Raw genomic sequence first — 26,874 nt, forward strand, 5'->3', positions numbered from 1 at the left:
GTATTCTTTGAGTTACAGGTGTCATCTAGCTTCTTAATGTGGAAAATTAGAGCATTGACTTTTTAATTTTATTTTTAAAAACTTTATTTATTTGGCTGTACCAGTCTTGGCTGTGCTGTGTGGGATCTGGTTGCCCACCCAGGGATTGCACCCTGGCCCCCACCGTCGGGAGTGCAAGGCTTAGCCACTGGACACCAGGGAAGTCCAGAGCACCGATTTTTTTTTTAAACCTTTTTCCTAATATAATCATAAGTGTATAAATTTACCTTTAAGTATTGTTTTAGCTATATCCCACAAGTTTTGATCTTTTCATTATTATGTAGTTGGAATATTTTCTGATTTCTCTTCTCATCTCTTGGTCCATGAGTTATTTAGAAGTGTAGTGCTTAGTTTCTAAATACTTGGGATTCTTTATGGTATGTCATTGTTATTGCCTTTTAAACATTTAGTGCATTTAATAATCATTATTGTCCTCCCAGCTACACTGTAAATTCGTTCGGGATGGACTTTGGCCTTCATCATATTGTTAGTGCTCTCTATATCCCTTCTGGACAATTTAAAAATGAAATTGCAGTCCCATCTTCAGCTAACCCTGAAGCAGCCTTGTTCATTTCTGTTCGATTTTGTGCCTTAAACACCTCAAGGCTGCTGTGGGATCGTCCCTGACCCTTGGACTTGGGAGTCAGCTTTGACTTGCAGGTTGAATTCTGTACCTTAGACTGGACTCCTCTACACAACGAGGAGCGTCCTGTCCTCCTCACAGGTTTGTGCTGAGGTCAGGTGTGACGCCGGGAGAGGCCCGTCACGGTTTCTGTCGCCTTGCGTGCCCTCGGTCGCGTCGGGTGAGTTCCCGCTGCGGTGCTGCCTGCAGGCAGCGCTTGGGTGTGGAGGCGGGGGGTACCTGTGCCTGTGGGCACAGCCGCATTCAGGGGCTCTGAGGGGGCCCCGTGGCCTGTCCAAGCCCAGACGCTGGTGACCACGATGCACAGCCTGCTGCACAGTGCAGACCCTGCTGCCTTTTTTTTTTTTTAATTGATTTTTACTGGAGAACAGTTGCTTGGCATTATTGTGTTTTCTGCTCTACAGCGAAGTGAATCAGCCATACATAGACACAGGTCCCCTTTTTTTGGATTTCCTTCCCATTTAGGTCACCGCAGAGCACTGAGGAGAGCTCCCTGTGCTGTGCAGCAGGTTCTCATCAGTTATCTATTTGATACACAGTCTCAGTAGCGTTTGTACATCAATCTCCATCTCCCAGTTCTTCCTTCTCCCCACCCCCGAGTTCTGCCTTGGTATCCATACGTTTGTTCTCTGTTTTTGCTTTGCAAAGATCACCTGTACCATTTTTCTAGATTTCACATGTATGCGTCAATATAACACGTTTATTTTTCCCTGACCGACTTCACTCTGTACGACAGTCTCTAGGTCCATGCACGCCTCTGCAAAGGACCCTGTTGCCTTTTAATGTGGTTTAACTGAGGTCAGAGAACCTACTCTGTGTATGACCCATACTTGAAAACGTGAGGTTTGTTTTAGGGCCCGTAATGTGTTCTGTCCTGGTGAGTATTCCACACGTGCTAAGTAGAGTACGTGTTGTCCAGTTGTCGGCTGTACTGCTGTAAATTGCTGATTAGTAAAGGCGCTGATGCTGGTTTTCAAATCCTTTATCTCTTTATTGATTTGGGGTCTATTTTTTCAGCTACAGGGAGAGGAGTGTTAACATCTCCAACTTAATTGAACTTCTTGATTTTCCCCTTTTGGTTTGGGAAGTTTTTGCTTCATGTATTTTGAAACACTCTCATGAGATGCATGCACATTTTTGAGTATATCTTCTTTATGAACTAACCCTTTTAGTGCGTGGGATTTCTTAGTCTCTGGGAATGCTTTTTGTCTAAGAATAGAGCTGCTCTGCCTTTCTCATGATTAGCGTTTGGATGGAATTCTTCTTCCGTTCTTTTTTCTAAACCATATCTCTGTCTGTATTTAAAATCTGTATATGTGGGTTTTACTTTTCTATCCCGTCCAATAATTGCTGCCTTTAATTAGTAATCGCTGTAATTATTGGTACGTTTGGGTTTAAATCTACCGTCGTCTTACTTGTTTTCTAGTTGTACCATCCAGGGCTTCCTTGGTGGATTAGGGAGGGAGGAGAAATGGCAACCTACTCCAGTATTCTTGCTGGAAAATTCCATGGACAGAAGATCCTGGTGGGTACAGTCCATGGGGGTCGCAAAGAGTCAGACACAACCGAGCAACTAACACTTTGACGCTTGTACTGTCAGGTTTTAAAATTTGTTTCCAGTTTTTTCTTCCTATCTTCTTCTATATTAGTAGGTTTTAGAAAGTGTTTTATACCTTTCTCTTCTATTGGCTTTGTTTTTATTGGTTCTATAACTGGTTCTTTGTTTATATTGGTTTATAATTTTATTGATTATACAATGATCACAGTCCACCATAAATTAAAATTATAAGAACCTTCTGGCAGTAAATTATATTTGTTCCCTCCCTCCCTTGGTGCCTTTGCTTCTACATAGGTTGTTATCCCCACAATAATTTATTACTGTTTGAACTATTACTTATTAAAGAAATTAGAAAGTATTAAAAATAGTCTTCTGTATTTACTTACACGTTTATCATCCCTGACAGCCTTCCTTTCTGTACTTTTGAATTTCTCTCTAGTATCATTTTCTTTTAGCTTGAAATTTTTATTTAGTATTCATTGTAGGTCAAATCTGCTGGTGAGAAATTCCTTAGCTTTTGTTTATCTTAAAATCTGTTCATTATTTTGAAGGATATTTCATTTGGAAATAGAATCTTAGTTTGATAGAACCTTCGTTCCTCGTTTTAAAGAAGTTGTTCCATTGTTTTCTGGCTTGCCAAGTTTTTGATGGGATGTCAGCAGAAATGTTTAATCATTGTTCCTCTATATGATGTATATCTTTCTTCCCTCTCTGGCTGCTTTTACGGTTTTCTCTTTTTATTATGGTTTTCAGAAATTTGATTATCATGTACCTAGGTTTGGTTTTCTTTGCGTTTATTCTGCATTTGTTGAACTCCTTGGAGATAAACACACACGTGTGTATGTGTGTTCACATTCAGAAAACTATTGCCCATTATTTTTTTTCAAACTGTTTTTCTGTTCAGCCTCTTATGCACTGTTTTTTCCCTGGGACTACAGTTCATGTATGTTAGATGTTTCACCAATCATAGAAGCTGTTTTATATCTCTTAGTACTTTTTCTCTCTGTGCTTTAGTTTTTATTATTTCAACTATTCTGTATTCAGTTTTTCTAAGCTTTTATTCTGTTGTATTCAGTAGCTGTTAAACCTTAGAGTGAATTTTTTTTGTGTCAAGTAATATACTTTTGCATTGTAAAGCAATTGTTCTCCAATTAAAAAAGAAAGAAAATCATAAAAATATTACTACTTTTCAGTTCTAGATTTTCCACATTTGGTTCTTTTTGGTAATATCTATTTTTCCACTTAGATTCTTCCTCTGTTCATTCAATCTAGCCTTTCTTTTAAATTTTTAGATGTATTTTTAATAACTTTTATTAGTTTTTCATTGCTTCTATATTAGATTACCACAAACACAGTGACTTGAAGCAGCACAGATTTATTATCTTACAGTTCTGGAGGTAAGAAATCTGAAATGAGTCTCACTAAGCTAAAGTGAAGGTGTCAGCAGGACTGTGCTTTTTTTCTGGAGGTTCTAGGAGATAACCTGTGTTCTTGCGTTTTTCAGGTTCTAGAGGCCGCCTGTGTCCCTTGGTTCATGGTCCCCTTTCATCTTCAAAGCCGGCAATGGCCAAAGATGGCCAGTCGTTACCCCATTCGCATCACTCTGACACAGACACTTGGGCTTCCCTCTTTCATAGTTAAGGATTCTTGTTGTTACGTCGGGACCACCTGGATCATCTCGGATGCTCTTCCTGTGATGCTTCGTCACTGTGTTTGTGGTAACCTAATACAGAGGACCGGATGCCATGATCTTAGTTTTCTAAATGTTGAGCTTTAAGCCAACTTTTTCACTCTCCTCTTTCCCTTTCATAAAGAGGCTTTTTAGTTCCTATTCACTTTCTGCCATAAGGGTGGTGTCATCTGCATATCTGAGGTTGTTGATATTTGTCCCGGCAGTCTTGATTCCAGCTTGTGCTTCTTCCAGCCCAGCGTTTCTCATGATGTACTCTGCATATAAGTTAAATAAGCAGGGTGACAATATACAGCCTTGACGTACTCCTTTTCCTATTTGGAACCAGTCTGTTGTTCCATGTCCAATTCTAACTGTTGCTTCCTGACCTGCATATAGATTTCTCAAGAGGCAGGTCAGGTGGTCTGGTATTCCCATTTCTTTCAGAATTTTCCACAGTTTATTGTGATCCACACAAAGGCTTTGGCATAGTCAATAAAGCAGAAATAGATGTTTTTCTGGAACTCTCTTGCTTTTTCCATGATCCAGCGGATGCTGGCAATTTGGTCTCTGGTTCCTCTGCCTTTTGTAAAACCAGCTTGAACATCTGGAAGTTCACGGTTCACGTATTGCTGAAGCCTGGCTTGGAGAATTTTGAGCATTACTTTACTAGCGTATGAAATGAGTGCAATTGTGCAGTAGTTTGAGCATTCTTTGGCATTGCCTTTCTTTGGGATTGGAATGAAACCTGACCTTTTCCAGTCCTGTGGCCATTGCTGAGTTTTCCAAATTGGCTGGCATATTGAGTGCAGCACTTTCACAGCATCATCTTTCAGGATTTGAAATAGCTCAACTGGAATTCAATCACCTCTACTAGCTTTGTTCGTAGTGATGCTTTCTAAGGCCCACTTGACTTCACATTCCAGGATGTCTGGCTCTAGATGAGTGATCACACCATCGTGATTATCTTGGTCGTGAAGATCTTTTTTGTACAGTTCTTCTGTGTATTCTTGCCACCTCTTCTTAATATCTTCTGCTTCTGTAAGGTCCATACCATTTCTGTCCTTTATGGAGCCCATCTTTGCATGAAATGTCCCCTTGATATCTCTAATTTTCTTGAAGAGATCTCTGGTCGTTTCCATTCTGTTGTTTTCCTCTATTTCTTTGCATTGATCGCTGAGGAAGGCTTTCTTATCTCTTCTTGCTATTCTTTGGAACTCTGCATTCAAATGGGAATATCTTTGCTTTTCTCCTTTGCTTTTTGCTTCTCTTGAACATCTGGAAGTTCACCGTTCACATATTGCTGAAGCCTGGCTTGGAGAATTTTGAGCATTACAAGCTTATGAAATGAGTGCAATTGTGTGGTAGTTTGTGTGGTAGTGAGAGTTGGACTGTGAAGAAAGCTGAGTGCAGAAGAATTGATGCTTTTGAACTGTTGTGCTGGAGAAGACTCTTGAGAGTCACTTGGACTGCAAGGAGACTCCAACCAGTCCATCTTAAAGGAGACCAGTCCTGGGTGTTCATTGGAAGGACTGATGCTGATTCCAGCTTGTGCTTCTTCCAGCCCAGCGTTTCTCATGATGTACTCTGCATATAAGTTAAATAAACAGGGTGACAATATACAGCCTTGACGTACTCCTTTTCCTATTTGGAACCAGTCTGTTGTTCCATGTCCAGTTCTAACTGTTGCTTCCTGACCTGCATATAGATTTCTCAAGAGGCAGGTCAGGTGGTCTGGTATTCCCATTTCTTTCAGAATTTTTCACAGTTTATTGTGATCCACACAGTCAAAGGCTTTGGCATAGTCAATAAAGCAGAAATAGATGTTTTTCTGGAACTCTCTTGCTTTTTCCATGATCCAGCGGATGCTGGCAAACTCCAGTACTTTGGCCACCTCATGCGAAGAGTTGACTCACTGGAAAAGACCCTCATGCTGGGAGGGATTGGGGGCAGGAGGAGAAGGGGACGACAGAGGATGAGATGGCTGGATGGCATCACTGACTCGATGCACATGAGTTTGGGTGAACTCCGGGAGTTGGTGATGGACAGGGAGGCCTGTCGTGCTGCGATTCATGGGGTTGCAAAGAGTCAGACACGACTGAGTGACTGAACTGAACTGAATACAGAGGAAGAATCTACGTTATGACAGGCTCCAGGGATTAGGGCACAGACATCTTTCAGGGTTGTCTGCCTTCCGTATCACTCTCTTAAAATTCCTTTCTGCCAATTCTATGTCTGGTTCACTTGGGGTTTTGTTCTACACGCAACCCCTCCCGACCTGGTTGTAGGCTTACATGTTATTGCATCTCTGCATGTCTGATTACTTTTCATTGTACACTGAATGTTGTGGGTGGTCTGTTATTGACAGCTTAACACCTATTACCTTCCTTTAGTAAATGTTGAGTTCTGTTTTTTGTGGGCAGTCACATTTTTGATGGATCAGCTTGATTTCTTCAAGATTCCTTTTAAGACTGTGTTTGGGTGGGTCTAGGAGAAGGCAATGGCACCCCACTCCAGTACTCTTGCCTGGAAAATCCCATGGGCGGAGGAGCCTGGTGGGCTGCGGTCCATGGGGTCACTAAGCGGACACGACTGAAGCGACTTAGCAGCAGCAGCAGCAGCAGCAGAATCTTTTGCTCTCCAGGTTTATGCCCAGAGGTGTGTGAAGTCTTGAGATTTTACCCGGTTTGTGGATGCTGTCAGATGACAGCCATTTCCTGGCTGAGGAACAGAGGACCCCTCTGCTCCTGGCACATCAGGTGGCGGTCACGTCTGCGTCAGTTTTCCTTGCCCCTCAGTTAACACAGGGGTGGGGTGGGTGGGCCTGCATGGGTGCCTGCAAATGCAGCTGGTCGAGGTCTAGGGGTGGTCCCTCCTCCAGGGGATCTTGCCAACCCAGGGATCAGATCGGATTAATAAGTCATGTAATCATTAAAAGCAGGTTAAAACTATTAACATGATACTAATGGGATTGAAGGAAACAGCCTTGGAAGACAGAGACTGTCTCCAACCAGAGCAAAGGAAGACAGAGAGCCTCCCTCCAGGAGCGGAGGGCAGGGGGCTGGCACAGTGTGCTCTCTCCACTCTCTGTTCCCTAAGCTCAGGGACTCTCCCCTGGACCACAGCTGGCTGCGCTTGAGGGCATCCATCCCGCCCTCTAATCAGACATTCTGGAAAAGATGGTCTGGAACAGAAGCCTCGTCAGTGGTTCTGCTCTCCAGAAGTGAAGATGGATGAGAACCCTGGCCTTTGACCCCCCCACCACCCCCGGAGTCTCAGCGGGGTTTTCCTGGCGCTCCGCGTGGCCTTATCTGGGCTCTGTGTGACCTCGGGAATCTCTCTTCATCTGCTCACAGCCTCCCGGCCCATGTGCATCCTGGAGTTCGCCAAGAGACTTAAGCGGAGCCTCGTGCATGTTTGGAGTGTCTGAAGTTGGTACCCGGTCCCCAGCTGCGGGCCCCCTACCTGGGGATCCCCTCTGCGGGCGCCCCTTGCCCTGCGGGCCACAGCCCGGCTCACCCTCCCTCCTCCCCTCAGCTGCCTGCCCTTCTTCTCTCTCTGCTGTGGTTTCACAGATGCCTCCAGGTGTGAAGCCAGGGAGCTTGCGGGGCTGTTCCATTCCATTTGTTTTCTTTTTCTCGGGGCCGTAGTCCTGCTTTGTCTGTTGGCCAGCATCTGAAAGCGTTTGTTTCAGATCCCTGAGCAGTTTTATTTTGCATTGTTTACGGTGGGCCGGCTAGTCTTTGCCTGTTACTGCCTCACGGCCAAAAGTGGACGTCTGTATCCCTTTAAAGGATTCATCCTTTTATAGTATCAACATAACAGGCTGCGAGACCGTTAACCTCAGAATTTTTTCTTTTCTGCTCTTTCTTCCGCACACTCTGAAGTAAGTAGGTGCTCAATAGATGGGTCACGTTCTTCATGTCGAAGAACACGCGGAGAGATGAGACTGAAGTGCACATCGCACTGTGGGGCAGGAAGGCCCTCTCTCGATGTTTTTGTTGGGTAGAGTGGAGAAGGAGAGTGCTGTGTGACAGGTTTACATCTGTTTACCGCTCTGTAAACAGAGGCCTAAAGTTCATAACAGGAAACTTGGTATGAACTGTTGCTGAGTCGTTAGAAAAGGAAATCTCCAGAGAAATCAGTAAAACTCAAAGTGCTGTGTGTGGACTTCTTTTCCTGAGACCTGAACCAGTGCCAGTGTATTATGTTTGGTATTTCTCTGTGTCATTTACATTTGCATGATAATTTACAGGTCGTACGGGAATTTTGCACACACTGTCTCGCGTTAACGTTGGAATTTCTCGGCAGCTCCCTGTGTTGGGTGGCCCAGCGGCTCTCCTCATTTTATGGGTGAGGAAGTCGAACCTCAGTGAAGTGTACTCACATGGAAGGTTCCAGAGCTGCGGCATGGAGGATGTGGGGCTGTCATGGGGTCTCCACGTGGAGCTCAGAGGTCTTGCTGTGCGCTCTGTGTGGTCACCAAGTTCGCACTATTTATTTTCTGAGTGTGGCTCACCAAGTTCACACTATTTATTTTCTGAGTGTGGTCACCAAGTTCGCACTATTTATTTTCTGAGTTTGGCTCACCAAGTTCACACTATTTATTTTCTGAGTGTGGTCACCAAGTTCGCACTATCTGTTTATTTTCTGGGTGTGTGCAGTTTATGTTCGTTGTATGTGCTCTGATTTTTATGTGGGATCATGCAACTTAAAATTTAAGTTCTTAACCTGGTGGGATTGTGTGGGCACTAAATACCTAAAACTGCTCTTACAGGTTTTTGTTAATAGCAAACACTTTGTTAAAGGCAAAGTATGCTTTTGTGTTATTTCCGTCCATTAATTACTTACTTTGCCAATATGATAATTGCTGCTGCTGCTAAGTCGCTTCAGTCGTGTCCAACTGTGCGACCCCGTAGACGGCAGCCCACCAGGCTCCCCTGTCCTTGGGATTCTCCAGGCAAGAACAATGGAGTGGGTTGCCATTTCCTTCTCCTGTATGATAATTACGTTCAAACTATTATGTAAAAACTTAAGAATTGGACTTCCCTGGTCTGTTGGCTAAGACTGCGTTCCCAGTATGGGGGGCCTGGGTTGGATCCCTGGTCAGGGAACTAGTTCCCCCATGCTCTGAGACCTGGCACAGCCAAATAAAAATAATAAACAAAAAGTTAAAAGAAACCTTAAGAATTGTTTATTGACACATTCACACATTAGGCTTATTTTACTGTAGATGTTAGTATTCTAATATTAAGAGTCTACTTAAAATCATGTTAATAGTTTAAAGCTGATTTAATGGTTATTTCCATTATTAGTATCTATAAATAAGGATGAAATCATTGTAATCCCCCTATATATTCTTATTTGGATAACATATCCTTAGGTGTGTTGACGATTTGGAATGCATGCTTGAATTCTATTGGTTACTCAGTCTTAGGACGTTTCAGAAGTACCACCACTTCACTGAGAGGATTTTTTGGCATGAGATGTTAATTCTCCTCCAGCCAGTGGTGTCTGTACTCAGTTTGAGAGAGGCTGGCTCTGTCAACACATAGGGTAATGATTTACTTGCCTTATCCTTTTTCTCTGTAGCCTTTAGAAATTCCAGAGAAACAGAGCCTCTTTGTCAGGAAGAAAATACAGTCTTTATATGAGAAGCTTTGAATGCTTTTCTTATCAAAATACAGAAGGCTCTTTATCTCTGGATCCATTGGATCTGCTTATCAGCATAGGTGTCAGCTTTACGCTCCTTCCCTCGGAGTCCCCGGCCCAGCCTGTGGGACATCACAACAGCAAGGGAAGGTGACAGTGCTCATCTGCTTCGCAGAAGTGGTTCACACATGCAGTCTTCAGCTGCCCCTCCGCCCCAGCGTTAGGCTGGGCTTGGAGTTGAGACCTCGTTTCTAGGTCTGCTTGCACGAGTAACTAGCCACATGCTGCTAAGTCGCTTTAGTTGTGTCCCACTCTGTGCAGCCCCATAGACGGCAGCCCACGAGGCTCCCCTGTCCCTGAGATTCTCCAGGCAAGAACACTGGAGTGGGTTGCCTTTTCCTTCTCCAATGCATGAAAGTGAAATTGAAGTCGCTCAGTCGTGTCTGACTCTTAGCGACCCCATGGACTGCAGCCCACCAGGCTCCTCCATCCATGGGATTTTCCAGGCAAGAGTACTGGAGTGGGGTGCCATTGCCTTCTCCGACTAGTCACATAACCTCGCATAAATCACTTACCCTTTCTTGGCTCAAATTGCTTTCATTGAAGAGAAACTGTAGACTATCCTAGAGCTTCTTGCAGTTTAAACGTTCTGTTGTTTTCAGTGTATTTGTGCATTTAGTTCTCCAATTAGATTATCAACTCACAAAAGACAAGGATTTTATCTTACTTTTGGTACTTTTCACAACATATAGTATAGTACATTGGATACAGTGATAGAAATTTGTTTATAACTTCAGTTCTCAAACCTCAACTTTTACAAGAAATGGTTTTGCCATAGAAGGATGTCCTGCTTATAGTTCTGTTTTTTCCCCATCCATCTGCCTTTTCAGATCATTCAGCCCAAAACAAAAACCTTTCTAGGGACCTTCCATGGCCTTATATAATCTGGTTTGAATCCCCTCTTTTTGTAGTTTTTTAAAGATTTTTTTTTTTTTTTTTTGATGTGGACTATTTTTAAGGTCTTTATTGAATTTGTTACAATATTGCTTCTGGCTCAGATGGTAAAGACTAGCTGTAATGCAGGAGACTCAGGTTGGATCCCTGGGTGGGGAAGATCCCCTGGAGAAGGGACTAGCTGCCCACTCCAGTATTCTTGCCTGGAGAGTTCTATGGACAGAGGAGCCTGGGGGGCTCTAGTCCATGGGGTCACAAAGCGTCAGACACACCCGAGTGGCTCACACTTTCACTTGCTTCTGTTTTATGTTTTCTTTTTCTGGCAGTGAGGCATGTGGGATCTCAGCGCCCCCATCAGGGATTGAACACACACCCCCTGCACTGGACGGCAAAGCCCTAACCCCTGGGCTACTGGGGAAGTCCCCCTGTTCTGTATTTTTAACCGCATCGTTGCTTTCCTCTTGCTCTCTCAGCTCGAGCCACACTGGCCTCCTTGCCGTACCAGCTGCTCCTTTGCAACCTTTAGCTGCTCCTTTGCCGCTAACGCTCTTCTCCAGGACACCTGCATGGCTGATTCCTTTTCCTTCAACTTTTTGCTCCTTCTCAGCGAAACTCACTTTGACTAACTAACTTCATGAAAATTGCTCGCTCTTTTCTCTGGCACTCCTGGTTAAGTTACGCCCCTAACCCTAGATCAAACACTAGTTCATGGCTGTAGTGATTGTCTTTGCTGATATGAAATGAAATTCAGTAGCACAAAATTCCCCTGGAGTAATGGAACGAAACGGTCAACAGTATCTGCTCATGTCACACGTTCCAGTTTAGAAGCAAAGGTTGGATTCCTTGGAAATTAGTAGGAGCATCTGTAGACTCAGTTATGTTCTTTCTTCTGGGATGAGCTCATTATGGGAACTGGGAGTAAGGTCAGCTTCCTTGGAACCACATGGTTCCCTGAACAGAAATCAGGGGCCTTTGGAAGAAGGTGTTACGGATTCTGTATGTTGCATTTGTCCTCTTATTTCCACATATACATGACAGTTACGAGGAGCTCTTTCAGTCATGAAGTTGGTATTAAATTTGACATGCTGGTTTACCTGATAAATGCCATCTTGGAGGGTGTGTGTGTATATGTATGTATATACAGATATATGTATGCATATTTTTCCTTGAGCAGCTGATATAAAATGAAATTTGATAGCACAGAACTCCTCAGGGTAGCTGAACTGTGAACACTGTGATAGCATATTATACATTCTCATTTACCAGGAAACTCAGTTCATTTCAGTTAGTCGCTCAGTCATGTCTGACTCTCTGTGATCCCATGGACTGCAGCACACCAGGCTTCCCTGTCCATCACCGACTCTCAGAGCTTGCTCAAACTCATGTCCATCGAGTTGGTGATGCCATCCAACCTTCTTATCCACTGTAGTCTCCTTCTCCTCCTGCCTTCACTCTTTCCCAGCATCAGGGTCTTTTACAAAGAGTCAGTTCTTCGCATCAGGTGGCCAAAGTATTGGAGTTTCAGCTTCAACATCAGTCCTTCCAATGAACATTCAGGACTGATTTCCTTTAGGATGGACTGGTTGGATCTCCTTGCAGTCCAAGGGACTCTCAAGAGTCATCTCCAATGTCACAGTTCAAAAGCATCAATTCTTTGGCACTCAGCTTTCTTTATAGTCCAACTCTCACATCCATATATGACTGGAAAAACCATAGCTTTGACTAGACTGACCTTTGTTGGCAAAGTGTCTCTGCTTTTTAATATGCTGTCTAGATTGGTCATAACTTACCTTCCAAAGAGTAAGTGTCTTTTAAATTCATGGCTGCAGTCACCATCTGCAGTGATTTTGGAGCCCAGAAAAATAAAGTCTCTGTTTCCCTTGTTTCCCCATCTATTTCCCATGAAGTGATGGGACCAGATGCCATGATCTTAGTTTTCTGAATGTTGAGCTTTAAGCCAACTTTTTCATTCTCCTCTTTCACTTTTTTAAAGAGGCTCTTTAGTTCCTCTTCACTTTCTGCCATAGGGTGGTGTCGTCTGCATATCTGAGGTTATTGATATTTCTCCTGGCAGTCTTGATACCAGCTTGTACTTCATCCGGCCCGGCATTTTGCATGATGTATTCTGCATATAAGTTAAATAAGCAGAGTGGCAATATACAGCCTTGACGTACTCCTTTCCCAGTTTGGAACCAGTTTGTTGTTCCATGTCCAGTTCTAACTGTTGCTTCTTGACCTACATACAGATTTCTCAAGAGGCAGGTCGGTGGTCTGGTATTCCCATCTCTTGAAGAATTTTCTAGTTTGTTGTGATCCACACAGTCAAAGGCTTTGGCATAGTCAATAAAGCAGAAGTAGATGTTTTTCTGGAACTCTCTTGCTTTCTCTATGATCCAGTGGATGTTGGCAATTTTATCTCTGGTTCCTCTGCCTTTTCTGAATCCACCTTGAACATCTGGAAGTTCATGGTTCACATACTGCTGAAGCCTGGGTTGGAGAATTTTGAGCATTACTTTGTTAGCATGTGAGATGAGTGCAATTGTGCGGTAGTTTGAACATTCTTTGGTATTTCCTTTTTTTGGGATTGTAATGAAAACTGAAATGAAAATTGGAATGAAAACAGAGCAAAGGTCTGGTTTCTTAGAAATCTGTGGAAGTGTTTTGGAGGCTCAGTTTTCTTCTATTAGACTGAATTCGTATGCTTATTTTCCATCTATTTATCTTTTTGGGTGAAGGGTCTATTCACATATTTTCTTCATAGTTTTAAAAATTGAATGGTTTTTTTTTTTTATTGCTGAGTTTTAAAGGAATATACACGTACATACACACACAGAGGATATGACTTCTTTGTTGGATTTGCAAGATTTTTCTCCTAGTCTGTGTCTTGTTTTTTAATTCTCTTAATTGAACAGTGTCTCCTGGAGAAGAGCTCTCAGTTGTCATAAGAGCAGTTTATCAGTTTTCATTTTCAATTCAGTATATATCTAGTTTGCCTTTTGATTTCTCCTTTGACTCATGTGTTACTTAGAAGTGTAATAGTCGGTTCTAATTACTTGGGGGTTTTCCAACCATCTTTCTGTTCCGTTTTGGTAACGTAGTGCCAGAGAATACGTGTTGTATATACCTTGAACCCTGTTAGAGCTCTTGAGACTTGCAGTCTGACCCAGCATCTGGTCTTTCCTCTTAAGTGTCCTGTATGCATTCAAGTGTTTATTTTAGGACCCAGTTAAATTATCCGACAACAGTTGGACTGTTTGAGGCTTGCTTTGAAGCTTTGTCAGAGGAGGCCTTCAGACTGGTGCTGCTTTCAGAGCGGCGCTCCCCTCTGGGGACCGGACCTCACGCCCTGTTCATGATGAGGCGTTTCTTCCCCTCAGGACGGTGTGGACATCAGCTACTCCTGGCCGCGCGAGTCTTCTGTCTGCTGCCTGTGGCTGGTCCTTCCCCCGGGCGTGGGGTGTGGGGGTGTGTGTGTGTGTGTGCATGCATATTCACACCTGCTGATCACAGTCCTAGAGGATGGCGGGCACGATGGGGCGCTGGTGGTGGTGAGCCGCCTGCGGTCTCCAGAGCCCGTTCCCGGCACTTTCTCTTCCCGTGCTCTTCTCTGGGGATGTGTGCCGCCCCGGCCTCCAGCCTCCCAGGCCCACCTCTTCATCCCAGGAAGACCCGAGGGCTCTGCCTGCTTGTGACCCACGGCCGGAAGCTCTGCAGACAGTGAGCGGTGGCTGTCACGGGGTCTGCCTCGTCTGCTCCTCCGTCGGGAGTCACTGTCCTGTCCCGACCCATGTCTGAAACGTTTGTTGGGTGGGGGCTGAGTCCAGTCCTTGTTGCATTCTCTCGGTGGAAGCAGATGTCCTGTTGAGAGGTTTTAGAAGTGCGGCCATACTGCTGGTTAGGGGAGAAGAGACGTAACTAGATACCGTGGGGTAAATGGTCTTCGGACGTACGGTTCTGTGGTTGTCCTGAGAAGCTGGTCCTCTTTCTGCCCAAGCAGTGGGTGTGCTTCAGCACCTCCCTCTCTGTATTTCTCACTTCTCAGTCCGAATTCTCCTGGGACAGAAACTGGCCCAGTGCAGGACCTGTGTTTGGCTCATTCAGCTCTGGCCTGGGGTCAGACTTAGCAGGTGTGGAGGCGGCTTTCTGGGTCACAGGAACCAGGGAGTTGTGTGGTCACCCCTTTGCGGATTTAATGTTGCCGCTTTTGGTTTTGAAAGGGAAAGATTTATAAGTCCGAAGGAGAGAAACAGCACCTTAAACTCAAAACTCAGCATGGCTTCAAAGTACTTTCTCATGGAAGCTCCTTCTCCAGTTGTCCTAAACCAGCAGTCCTCAACCTTTCTGGCACCAGGAACTGGTTTCGCGGAAGACTGTTATTCCCCAGAAGGCAGGGTGGTGGTTTCAGGGGATTCAAGTCCGTTACATTTAGTGTGCACTTTATTACATCAGCCCTGCCTCAGGTCATCAGGCATTAGATCCTGGAGGTTGGGGACTCCTGTCCTCAACAGTGGGTACTCATGCTTGCTTACCCATGCTGGGTTAGAGAAAAAGCGGAAACGTAATAAACAGGCATCAGAGGAATTAACAGCAGTTGAAGGGGAGCACGCGTAGAGAACGTCCATCACGGGGAACCAGGGAGGTCAGGAGGGCCTCCTGGAGGCGGGTGGGCTGGGTCAGGTGCTCCAGGCCCATGACCGGCATCACTGCGCCCCCGCTGACGCTGGCTCAGCACTGCGCTGGGGGTTTTGCCATGAGAAAAGTAATGCCTTATTCGTTTCCTTAAAGGCTAGTTGATTGTAAACACAGCTCTGCCTAGACTAAAAGGAGATGTGTGAATGACGGAATGAAGCCAAGCCTCTTTTTTTTTAAAGCTGAATACTAAATACTTATTTTGAAGTTTACCAAGTTTTACATACTTGGAATCTAGAGGTTTTGGACCTTTAATAAATTAGATTCTTGTTATCTTGTGAATGTCTTTCTTGTCTAGCTAAGGAAAGGCCTGGAAACTGATCAGGATGATGGGCTGTGCCTTACTGAAATGATTGAGTAGAGCTTCCTGTAATACTTGGTAGTGGACAGGCACACGTGCGTGTCTTATTCCGAGGGACTCCGGAGCTCTGTCGTGCTTCCCAGCGGAACGTTACTAGGCGGGTGTCCACTGCTGCTTAGGAGGAACTGGGGATCGTGTTTGTCAGTGTGTTTGGAGCTACCACTTGGTTGCTTGATCGATAAATCGGGTTCCTGGGGTACGTTTTGCATCGTTTTTGTGGGAGAAAGGAGACAGCAGTGGGATGTGCGTTTTTGAGTTTCCCAGGTGGCTGCTGTGCATCTGAAAGTGTGAAGTCACTGTCTAGAGGAGGAGGGCTGTGGTGGTCCACGGTCCCACAGCCTGGGCGCTCCGCAGGCAGGGCTGCGGGTGTAGGAGTGCGCTGCTGACCGCCAGCTGCCGGGGCCGGGTGCGCTGCCCCGGGGCCCTGCGTCTGCAGCAGGAGCACGGGAGCGGGGCATGGGCGGGCTGAGAGTGGCAATGGAACCATGGACAGGAAACGGGGTTTGGGTTCATAGCAGGCCTTTGACCCTGGAATCAGGCAGTCGGGTGATCATTAAGAGGGGTGGCAATAATTTTCGATGTGTTGCATAAATGGTGGTATTGAGAAATCTCGTTTGTTAAATAAGTCTCAAAGAGGCATTCAGAAAAATAGAGGCTTGGGTGTGTACCCAGCGGTGAACAAAAAAGAGGAAGCCGTTTTCAGACTGAGGATAACAGCAGATACAAGGAAGGCAGCGAGAAGCAAAGTGCTGAGCGCAGGAGAGCTGAAGCTGGTGGGGAGCCAGTCCACAAAGCAGGCGAGGGTAGGGGGTGTGTGTGTTCGATGTATCTCTCATCTCAGGGGCATCTCTGTGACAGATGGATTTTTCATCCCTTCAACTAAACATATAAGAATCAGGCAAGCCATTTAATCTCTATTAGGTAGTATCTTTGGCTCCTTGTAGGGCTTCCCTGATAACCCCAGTTCAATTCCTGGGTCAGGAAGATCCTCTGGAGAAGGGATAGATGACCCACTCCAGTCTTCTTGGGCTTCGCTCCTGGCTCAGCTGGTAAAGAATCCACCTGCGATGCAGGAGACTTCAGTTTGATCCCTGTGTTGGAAGCTCCCCTGGAGAAGGGATAGGCTACCCACTCCAGTATTCTGGCCTGGAGAATTCCATGGACAGTATAGTCCATGGGATCGCCAAGAGTGGGATACGACTGAGCGACTTTCACTTTTTCACTTGGCTCCTTGTAACTTAGTGTCTTAACACATTCGGTGGAAGTCCTCATCTGTTGCTGCTGAGCTCTGGCAGGAGGGTTGTTTAAAAGTTATTCCAACCTGTCTTTTCTAATCATATGTCTTAACATGAGTAAGAGTCTAGATGCCTACTGAAAATGGAATGTCACATGGCTCACACAAAAGTGAGAAGAAGTCCAGATGATTTTCTCAGAAAAGGAAATGTGTTCACAAACCCATGAGAAACAGCCTCAGAGTTGGGTTTTTTTTTTTTTTTCTTCTGAGCGGGTGGAGATAATGTTCAGCTTGGATTTTTTAAAATTTCAGTTTTATCTTCCTGCCAAAATCCAGAGTATTTTATAAAACTTCTTATGGAGCTGACTAGCCTTCTGCAGTGAAAGACTCTAGAAGCAGGTATATTATACAGCAAGATGGCGATACGGTGCTCGGTCATGTCTGACTCTTTGTGACCCATAGACCGTAGTCCATCAGGCTCCTCTGTCCATGGGATTCTCCAGGCAGGAATACTGGAGGGGGTTGCCGTGCCTCCTCTGGGGGTCTTCCTGACCCTGGATGGAGCCCATATCTCTTATATCACCTGCATTGCACCTGCTGAGCTGTATTATGCAGAGGACATAGGAAAACGGAGCCACTCTCCCTCTGGCGTTTGGATGGACGAACTTGATACTGTCATCAAAGAGGAAAAAGTCAGAACCCAGACCTGTGGAAACAATTTAATTTGAATTTTGAAATCTGAGCAAGTACAAAAAAGAAATAATTTTCCTTATTATGTCAGCTTTGGGATAAAGAAGAGATTTGTCTATTTGGAATCAACATGGCTTTTGATGCTGTTCAAAAAAGAGCTGTTGTACCTATTTGATTTTGCCCATCTTATTTCCTATTAAAGAACTTTCCTTTTCTTATGGAGAGCAGTTCATATGTTCATTCATTCATTCAGCAAACATTAATTGATGCCTACTTTGTTCTAAACACAGTCCCAGATACTGGAGATAAGCATTTTTGAATCAAAGTTATGCTAGATGCCAGATTAATCTTTTTGTCTGTTATTTGTTTCTAGTCCTTGTTTCCTCTTATGAGTTCTAACATGATCCATAACATTGTTTTCCATATTAGTTATTCCTCTTTTCAAAAATGTCGATTTTTTGTTACTGCTCTATTTTAAAGAATAAAGGTCAATTTTTATTGCTTTTTAAAAAAAAATCAATAAAGACCTCAAAGTGTAGAGGCTTAAGTAATAAGTTCAGAAGCAGGTGGCCTGGCTGGAGGATGCTCTTCTGTGATGCCGTGCAGGGATTCGTGTGCTGCTGTTTCCTAGGCTGTTCTCATCTGCAGTCAAAGGTGGGTCACTACTCTGTCCAGGTTCAAGCCCACAGGATGGGCAGGAGTTACAGCTCAGGCCAGGCGGTTTCTGCGTGGCAAGGCGAGGGGAGGTTTGCTACATCCCTTTCCCTGGTAAAACCTTAGTAAGCACATGGCGACCCTTGGCCATCAGGAGGCTGGGAGGTGCAGGCTCTGGCTTCATGGTCAGGCGGTGGGGCAGAGTTTAGGGCTCCACAAGCAGTTGGCCGTTTGTGCCCAAGTAGAATTGGCATCTTCTGCGGTTTCAGGAGCTCACCCCAGGCCGAGGAGCTTGTGAGGGATAAAACAGCCCGATATAGGTCCAAACCTGTTTTCTCTTCTTCCAGCGGGCCTTCATCCCTCACCTCCAGTGCAGGTACTAACACAGCTGATTTCCACACATAAGCTGCCGAGTGTGTTGGGGGGTGTAGTGGAATGCCGGGGAAGGGGTGGTGAGGATGACTCCACTCTTCTTCCTGTGCATGGGGGTATCAGCTCAGCTGGGTAGCATCGTGGGAAAGCGCTGAAGTCTGTGAACAGGCTTTATGGAGGTGCCATGGATTAGCTCTAATACACGTGTTTGTGTTCTTCTTACAATAAAAACCTTGGCTCATCACCACCACATCACTCATTCTTTAGGTGGCCTCTGGTGTTTCATTTCCCATCTTTCTCGTCTCCCTCTGTTCTTCATTTATTCACAGAAGAACTTCTAACATTGTGCTTTCTTTACTTTTGAAAAGCTGGAATATTAATATATTTAATCCTAAACCTCTTCAAAATCGAATTTTTAAAGGAACTCTTGAATGAAATTCTAATTTAGGATTTTCAAATTTGATTTTATGTTGGAAGAACTGAGTGAGATATATAGAAATTCTTCTGAAGGAAATTGTTTTGTGAAGCATTCTTCTGGACAAAGTTAAGCTACTATATGAAACCACTTTTCTATTAATTCTGGTAGTAGCCTAATACTTATAAATAAACATACCATGTGTTGACTACATGTATATATATGCATATTGATGAAAATTTGGAAAATGAAAATGCATGTGTCAGAAAATACAAGTCACTGAATGCCATATTCTAGAAATTGCCATTGTTAACATTTTTAGGTGTTTCCTTGTGTCCTTAATATGCCCTTGCCCTTGTGTGTCTGCTAAGTTGCTCCAATCATATCCAACTCTTTGCAACCCTATATAGCCCAGAAGGGTCTCTGTCCATGGGATTCTCCAGGCAGGAATACTGGGATGGGTTGCCATTCCCTTCTCCAGGGGATCTTCCCAACCCAGGGATCGCACCCACGTCTTTGACGTCTGTTGCATTAGCTGACTGGTCGTTTACCACTAGCGCCACGGAAAGCTGACCTTCAACGTATATGATGTTAATTTTGAAGAGTCACAGTCCGTTGCTTGTATTTTGTCTTCATTTTGCCATGGCATAACTCATAAATGAAAAAGAGATTTAATGGTCAACACGACAGACCCATTCCATCTTGAGTTTTGTATTTCGTATCTTTCTGTGTTATCAAACGTTGTGTTAAATTGTGCATTTTTTTCTGCATAATTTGGAACAAAATACTTAACATTTCTTGCCAGCCATTGCCTCTGTGCTTAGCTCCAGAGTGTTCAGTTTAAATGTATTCCTTTGCCAAGCTTAGCTTTTTATATGACTTTTAAAAGTGTAAGGACATATTCCTCCAAGCCAGACATCTGTTATGTATAAGCATAGATTCCCTGCACCCCTGCACCCTCCCCCCGCCCAGGATAAATGTATTCCTTTTGTTAAGCTTGTTGGCCATGACCTCTTGAAATTGTCAGGCTAATCAGCACCATAGATTGTTTTTTAATAAAGCACATTTTATTTCTCCTAAACTTTGGGAAATCAGTTTATATTGCTGTATGGGATATGTAGCAGAAATGACTTATTCCTGAATTCTGAATGCTGTATACAGTGGTTGTATGCCTCTCTCATTAAGTCGCTATCCACTTGTAGTCTTTTGAACTATTCTGAATATTTTGTAGTTTCTTCCATTTTTTAAATTATTAATGTAGTATGCTGTTGACAATTTTGAAACAAGTAAAAAAGATTATTCTTTTTCATACCAGTAACATAAAAATATTCATTTTTGCATGTTCCCTTTCAGATTTGAGTGTGAACTTCTTACTTAATGTGGTTGTAATCATATATAATAGTTTTTTCATTAATAATGTTTAATCAGTTGCTACCATGGATATGATTACAAGATTATGTACATTTAAGAAGCTTCAATCCTCCCCACAGCCATTGTAAATATTCATGAACTCACTCATAGCTTAATATGCTTGAGAGAGTTCTTTTATGGCCATGATATGACCAAATATAAATTTGTCTGAGGTGTTTAATATTTACAGGTTTAAAAACATTTACAAATAGTTTTTATATGTTTGGCTTGGCTCATGTTCCATTAAACTTCCTATTTCTCAATTTTAATCAAGTACATGCCTTGTGGTTTTACTTTTCTCCTTTGTTCAACGTCAAAAAAAAAACAACTTGTAAAATAAGTAAATACTATGACACTATGTTTTCTTTTTGACTTATGCATTTTGACCAATTCCTTCAGTGGTAAATGCAGTAGTAATTTTAATGAGGGATAGCTAATATAAAAATTGAAAAAATAATGTACTATAATTTCGTATGTATCCTTTAGTTAGGCAGATTTTGAAGTGCAGGAGATTAGGATGTCATAAATACGCCTGTGTATTATTTTAAGAGCGTGCACAGAGGCGGGGTGGCACTTCCGTAGAATGCGTTCACTGACCCGTGCGTGAGCTGGTGACCAGGATTGTTCGAGCATGGAGCTCTAAAAGTTTTTCTCTTATCTTCATGTTAAACAATGGAAAGTTTTGCCGTATGGTCACATGGCATGTTCATCAGGTTCTCCCCGGGAGACCTTAGTGAGTTTTCAGCTGAGTGCCTGACAGGATTTCCCCGCGCGAGCTGGTTGGCCGGGAGTCCGGAGCGGAGCCGGGCCGTGGGGGGCCGCGGCCGCCAGGGCCCGGGTCGAGTGGGGGCAGCTCGCTCCGCCGCGGGGCTCCGCGCCCGGCCTCGGCACAAAGGCCGGGCCTTTGTTCCCTGGAGAGGGGCTAATCCGCCCGCTGCCCACGGCGAAGGCCCTGTTACGAGGGAGGGGGAAGCCTGCTCTGGAAGGTGAAGGGTGAGCAGTTTAACCTCTGCCCGAGGATGGAAAAAGCCAGGAAGGGGGACGACGTGTCGGGAAGGGGTGAGGGAGGAGGAGAAGGGGAGAACCGCTCCCGACCTCCGTGGGCAGGTGGACACGAGAGTTCTCGTAAGTCAGTCGTGTTTTCCAAAAGTGCCTTTCAATTTCAGATTCTTTTCTTAATTAAAAAGTTGTTTTTTTTTTAATTTGTTTTTTGACTGAAGGATGACTGCTTCCCAGTGCTGTGTTGGTTTCTGCTGGACCATTCGAGCCGGTCCCGGCTGTTCGTGGACCCGCTCCCTCTGGAGCCTCCCGTCCCGCCCCAGCCCTCTGGGCGGTCCCGGAGCACCGGCAGACCCCGTGTGTGTACAGCGGCTCGCACTAGCTGTCCGTGCCACACGTGGTCGTGTGCATGCGGCCGGGCTACCCTCCCTGTTCGTCCCACCCTCTCCTCGCCCCTCAGTGTCCGCAAGTCTCTTGTCTGCATCTTCGTCTCCATCCCTTCCCGGCAAATTCCACTTAGTGCCGGATCCTCCTTGCCGCGTGGGCTCTTCCCCGCGTGGGCTCCTCTGTGCGTGGTTTCTCTCCTTGCGGCTCCTGGCTCCAGAGTTGTGGCCCCGCGGGCTTAGCTGCTCCGCGGCCTGTGCGATCTTCCCGGATCAGGAATTGAACCCGTGTCTCTCCATCGGTAGGCGGTTCTTAGCCACTGAGTCCAGGGAAGCCCCTCAACTTGGTTTTCTTCAACGTAGGTGTTAAATGTCATTGTTTGAAGCTCACGTCTGTAAGACAGCAGCATAAATAAATGCAGGAAACAGTGAAACCGTAATTTTTCTTTTTTTTCTCTCTAATTAAGTGCCATTGACAGAGGAGCCTGGTGGGCTACAGCCCACAGGGTCGCAAAGAATTAGACCCGACTGAAGCACCTGCACACACACGACAGACCGCTGCTCAGTCCTGAATGTTCTCTTGCTGTCCTTGGCCGGGAGCCTGTCCATCCTCTTTCCTTGCCTTCACCCCTCAGCTTCTTCAGCTGATGTGACCACGTGTCCCTGCAACAGAGAGGAGCAGGCTTAGTTACTTCTCTGTAATGTTGACTCCCTCCCATGTGATCTGTGGCGTTTGGTGCCCACCAGGTTGGGTGGTCTGTTCATCACACAGCCACAGGCAGGAGCTACCTGCAGTCCTGTTGCCCAGTCTTGTCAATGCTGAGAACTTTCTATAATCCAATTACAACTGATAGAAATCAGCTTCTTTCCTAACCATTGGGTCACTTGCCCTCTGGGCTGGACCAGTACGGACTGCTTACTTCCCCTCCTCTTCTCTGTCAGGTATCAAATCCCGGATAATAATTCAGATCTTGTGCACCTGGGCCCCTTGCTTGGCCGTGCTGACGTGAGTAACTTTTTCCTGAAACTAGCCGGGTGTCAGTATGGGTAGAAGCTGCGTGCCTTGTGCTATGTGGGACACACTCTCAAGCCCAGCTGACCAGGGGTCCTGCTTCCTCCAGTTCACATTCCTTCTGTTGTTCGAGTTTCCAGTGGTAACAATAGCTGCTTCTTCCTGCAGTTACCCATTTGACCCTGAAGAAAATGGGGAAAGAGGGAGGGTCTGAAAAAGCGGGAGAGAGCGCGCTGGCTAGTGATGGTGGGTGAAGGAGGCAGGGAGGGGCTGGAAAGGGAAGGTGCAGAGGAGTGGCGGGTGTGTGTGTGTGTGAAACGTCTGAAATACGCAAGTTAGGGAGCAGTGGGTGGCGAATGTGCGTGTGGTGGTCTGTTTCCATTAATAAGTGGATGAGACTATACATAGAGATGTTTGGTAGGAATATTACTCCTTGAAACAGTATGGATGGATGGTGTTTTAAAAGAAGTAACCAGGCTTGGGCAGGTCCCAGGCGAGGGGAGGTAGGTTAGATGAAGAGAAGCTGTAGGTAGCCCGTCGTCAGCCGAGGCCCTGTCTTCATTCAGCACGTCTGCATCTGTGTCTCTCACCTTGCAGTGGTGATTGCTGGTGATCTGTAGCACTTCTGTGTGTTAGCTGTGTTTATAAGCAACATTTGTGTGTGTGTATGTACGTATGTAGTCTTCACTCATCCTAACAGCATCCCACAATGGCTGAAGTGAAATCGGAAAGTGCTAGTCACTCAGTCACGTCCGACTTTTTGCAGCCCCAAGGACTGTAGCCCACCAGGCTCCTCTCTGTCCATGGGATTCTCCAGGCAAGAATACTGGAGTGGGTTGCCATTCCCATCTCCAGGGGATCTTCCCCACCCAGGGATAGAACCCGGGTCTCCTGCATTGCAGGTGGATTCTTTACCAGCTGAACCACACAGGAAGCCCCACCCTCCCTCCACCCAGGTGGTAGACTAGTGATAATTCACTGCACTACCCAGGCCCAGAGCCTGAAGTGTCTTGAGATCACACATCGCTCATGGTTGGCACCTCTGCGTGAAGCCTGACTTCGGAACTCGGCCACCTGGCCTCTTAGGGCGGTGCTGTGCTTCTTTAAAATTTCACAGAAGGTATAATTATGTGCTGCCTAAAGCCTTGACCTTCAAACAGCAGTCCGCCAACTTAAAAAAAAAATCGTTTTGCTTTCTTAGTACTTCCTGTAGAATAACCTAGAGAGGAATCAGTTGCTCAGTTTTTAAGAGGAGAACCTGGCGGTGAAATACACAAATAAAGTTATTTTTGATGGTGGATTTCAGATTTAGTTTTGTCTTTCACTATGTCTTTTCTTCCTCGTACAGTTTCTCAGTTAATTTTCTAAATGTGTAATTCCCTTCATTGTTCCAAATGGCACAGTTCTCTTTTCGCTCTATTAATCTGCTTTGATTCTTTGGTGGTATGGTTTTGTCATTATTTCTGGCAAGTGTGATGTGAATGCTCCTGGGCAGTTACCAGAAGGAAGGAGCACCCGCCATTGGTCATACTCTTGGGGAGTGAGTGTCCTTTGAGATTTCAGTTGTCTGTTATGTTGAATTGCAGGGTTGTCATGTGACGATATCGACATTTAAGAGCTCTAGTAAGCTGCTTTTTAGAGTGATGAACTCGCTTCTACTTTGAGATTGTGTTTTCTTTGGATAGCATGCTTATAAAATTCAGACCTCTTCAAAATGTTAAATTTCTATAGTGTGTATATGTACCAATTATGATGAAACAACTGGTATCTGACTTGTATTTATTTTTTTTTTGAAAGTGTAGTTCTTAAAGAAGTTCAAGGAAACTAGTTTGTTAATACTATTAATTTTCATTTTATCTTAAAATGTTACCTTAGAATCAGCAAACTGGAGGGATCCTTCTGCGTTGAGAATGAACTTAGCTAAACAAGAACCATCTTGATGCTGAAAAGCCACCAGAACAAAGATTTCAAAGAGTTAGTTTACTTTAAACATACACTCAATCTTAAAGAACTTTTTCCTTTTCTAATTTAAATCCTCATACTGTGATAAACCCGTTTGATTCCGGGGTCGGGAAGATCCGCTGGAGAAGAGAGAGGCTACTCACCACAGTATTCTTAGGCTTCCCTTGTAGCTCAGATGGTAAAGAATCCACCTGCAGTGCGGGAGACCTGGGTTTGATGCCTGGGTTTGGAAGATCCCCTGGAGAAGGGAAAGACTACTCACTCCAGTATTCTGGTCTAGAGAATTCAGTGGACTGTATAGTCCGTGGGCTTGCAGAGAGTCAGACACGACTGAGTGACTTTCACTTTCACCATAATAAAGAGTTCAGAAGATAATGATCCCTGAAACATAGTATTTGGTTCCACAGTATTTATGAAATGTTCAATTATTTTTATTGTTGTTGTTGCTCAGTCAGTCGTGTCTGACTCTTTGCCACCCCGTGGACTGCAGCATGTCAGGCTACTGTGACCTTTACCAACTCCCGGAACATGCTCAAACTCGTGTCTGTTGAGTTAATGTTGGCATCCAACGTTCTCATCCTCTGTTGTCCCCTTCTCCTCCTGCCTTCAGTCTTTCCGAGCATCAGGGTCTTTTCTAATGAGTCAGCTCTTCACATTAGGTGGCCAAAGTATTGGAGCTTCAGCATCAGTCCTTCCAGTGAATATTCAGGATTGATTTCCTTTAGGATTGACTGGTCTGATCTCCTTGCAGTCCAAGGGATTCTCAAGAGTCTTCTCCAACACCACAGTTCAAAAGCATCAATTCTTAAGCACTCAGCCTTCTTTATGGCCCACCTCTCACATCCATACATGACTATAGGAAAAACCATAGCTTTGTGTATATAGATTTTGTTGGCAAAGTAATGTCTGTGCTTTTTAATATGCTATTTAGATTGGTCATAGCTTTTCTTCCAAGGAGCAAACTTCTTTTAATTTCATGACTGCAGTCACCATCTGCAGTGATTTTGGAGCCCCAAAAAACAAAGTCTGTCACTGTTTCCATTGCTTCCCCATCTATTTGCCATGAAATGATGGGACTGGATGCCATGATCTTAGTTTTTGGAATGTTGAGTTTTAAGCCAGCATTTTCACTCTTCTCTTTCAGCTTCATCAAGAGGCTCTTTAGTTCTTCTTCACTTTCTGCCATAAGGGTGGTGTCATTTGCATATCTGGGTTATTGGTATTTCTCCTGGTAGTCTTGATTCCAGCTTGTGCTTCATCCATCCCAGCATTTCACATGATGTACTCTGCATATATGGAGAAGGAAATGGCAACCCACTCTAGTATTCTTGCCTGGAGAATCCCAGGGACAGAGGAGACTGGTGGGCTGCTGTCTATGGGGTCGCACAGAGTTGGACGCGACCGAAGCGACTTAGCAGTAGCAGCAACTCTGCGTATAAGTTAAATAAGCAGAGTGACAATATACAGCCTTGATGTACTCCTTTCCCAGTTTGGAACCAGTCCGTTGTTCCATGTCCAGTTCTAACTGTTATTTCTTGACCTGCATACAGGTTTCTCATGAGGCAAATAAGGTGGTCTGGTATTCCCATCTCTTGAAGAATTTTCCATACTTTGTTGTGATCCACATAGTCAAAGGCTTTGGCGTAGTCAATGAAACAGAAGTAGATGTTTTTCTGTAATTTTCTTGCTTTTTCTTTGATCCAACAAATGTTGGCAATTTGATCTCTGGTTCCTCTGCCTTTTCTAAATCCAGCTTGAACATCTGGAAGTTCTCAGTTCACATACAGTTGAAGCCTGGCTTGGAGAATTTTGAGCATTACTTTGCTAATGTGTGAGATGAGTGCAGTTGTGTGGTAGTTTGAGCATTCTTTGGTATTGCCTTTCTTTGGGACTGGAATGAAAACTGACCTTTTCCAGTCCTGTGGCCACTGGTGAGTTTTCCAGATTTGCTGGCGTATCAATCATTTTACCTAATTCAAAAATCAGATAATTCTTTTTCTTGAAAATTTGGAGGTCTCTGAACAGTTAAGAGTGTCTGTCAGCTCTGGGCCCACACTCCACATGGCTGGAGCTGAGCTGTAACTGCCTTCTGGAGAAGGGGCTTGGGAACCTGCCTTCCACCTGTGTCTCTCCCCCCAGGCCCCCACCCCAGTTCCCTGCCCACTCAATCCCATCACC

The 26,874-nt window shown here is 44.7% G+C and overlaps 1 protein-coding gene across 35 annotated transcripts in view; it reads left to right on the plus strand.

Moving 5' to 3' along the window:
• The window catches only part of DENND1B (DENN domain containing 1B), a 279,101-nt gene that overhangs the window by 36,651 nt on the left and 215,576 nt on the right, over nt 1-26,874 (plus strand). For 3 of the 35 annotated variants that reach the window (XM_086343207.1, XM_086343206.1, XM_086343205.1), the window contains exon 3: nt 22,665-22,728. The exons of the other annotated variants lie outside the window; for them this stretch is intronic. The gene's annotated coding sequence lies outside the window, so the exon portion shown is untranslated. The remainder of the gene's footprint in view (nt 1-22,664; nt 22,729-26,874) is intronic. 35 annotated transcript variants of the gene reach the window in all.

This window comes from Bos grunniens, chromosome 16 (genome assembly GCF_055505025.1).
Source record: "Bos grunniens cultivar Pamir isolate PY7600 chromosome 16, Bosgru_T2T1.0, whole genome shotgun sequence".
Lineage (NCBI taxonomy): Eukaryota > Metazoa > Chordata > Mammalia > Artiodactyla > Bovidae > Bos > Bos grunniens.